Below are 1,243 nucleotides of genomic sequence, written 5' to 3'. Positions count from 1 at the left end.
CGTAAACGCATGCCATGAAGCACTGTCAAGAGCATGCCAAACCAACAGGTGGCGATATAATCTCAACCGTAAAGCTATGTTAGCCAATCAGAAGCCTGAAAATGTTTCCAGTAGGCGGAGATAACAGCGCAGGCTCCGACGTCACAAGCCAAAAACTCCAGTTTCGCTGTCTACACGATAACACTGCAACTATGGGATTACATCTCTGCCACAATTCTGTGCGCGAAAGATCATATTTTGAGCGCGCAAAAGTGCGCTTTGCATGTGCGCGAACTGAGTTTTGTGGAGAAAATAAGCCCTCAGTGCTCTCTAAATGCCAACGGCTCGCTTGCTCAACACAACCCAACGTTACAATATGCCATAATTCCAGCCTATCAGAGACGAGGCTGCTAAATTCTGATTGGCTGCCTTGACAACCAATCACAACATTTCTTGCATTACCTCGACAGCAGAAGAGGAAAAATACAGTGCATGCATAATTATTATGCAAATTGATATTCTGATCATATTTTTTTCCAAGCACAAAACCGTTGGCATTTAGAGAGCACTGAGGGCGGCCATCAAGGGAGCAAGCTAGTGAAACGTTGCACGCGCAAAAGAGAAGGTCTGCACACATCCAAAAACGTATTTTAAATGCAAAATTGATTTCCGTGCGCTTGAAAGACTTGTTTCTTTGCGAAACGAACATTTTCTCCACAAAACTCAGATCGCGCGCGTGCAAAATGCACTTTTGTGCACTCAAAATATGATCTTTCGCATGCGGAATTGTGGCAGAAATGTAAGCCCATAAGTTTCCGCCACAGAATACAAACAATAATAATTAAATTATCTAATAAAAAAAAAAAGGCAACTTTTTTTCTCGCAATTCTGAGTTTATATCTCACAATTCAGATTTTTTTCTTAGAATTGCAAGATATAAAGTCGGAATTGCAAGATATACATTTTCAAACTCGCAATTCTGAGAAGAAAAGTTGAAATATCAACTCATAGATATCAACTCGCAATTGTGAGTAAAAAAAAAAAGGGCAGAAATTTGAGATTAAAAGTTGCAAAAACCTTTTTTTATTCCATGGCAGGAAAAAAAACTGAATTGCGAGATGTAAACTTAAATAAAAATTTTTTTTTGCAAAAGTCAGAATTACAAGTAAATAGAAATGTGTCCCTGGAGCACAAAAGCAGTCTTAAGTCGTATATTTGTAGCAATAGTCAAAAATACATTGTATGGGTCAAAATTATTGATTTT

At 38.3% G+C, this 1,243-nt stretch overlaps 1 protein-coding gene across 2 annotated transcripts in view; it reads right to left on the bottom strand.

The window, feature by feature from the left end:
- The window catches only part of LOC107752242 (voltage-gated potassium channel subunit beta-3-like), a 35,125-nt gene that overhangs the window by 6,089 nt on the left and 27,793 nt on the right, over nucleotides 1–1,243 (bottom strand). The gene's annotated exons all lie outside the window — the stretch shown is intronic.

Source organism: Sinocyclocheilus rhinocerous, unplaced genomic scaffold, assembly GCF_001515625.1.
Source record: "Sinocyclocheilus rhinocerous isolate Xijiao unplaced genomic scaffold, SAMN03320098_v1.1 scaffold1915, whole genome shotgun sequence".
Lineage (NCBI taxonomy): Eukaryota > Metazoa > Chordata > Actinopteri > Cypriniformes > Cyprinidae > Sinocyclocheilus > Sinocyclocheilus rhinocerous.
The sequence above is the reverse complement of the archived record's forward strand: the minus strand, read 5'-3'. Positions and strand labels throughout refer to the sequence as shown.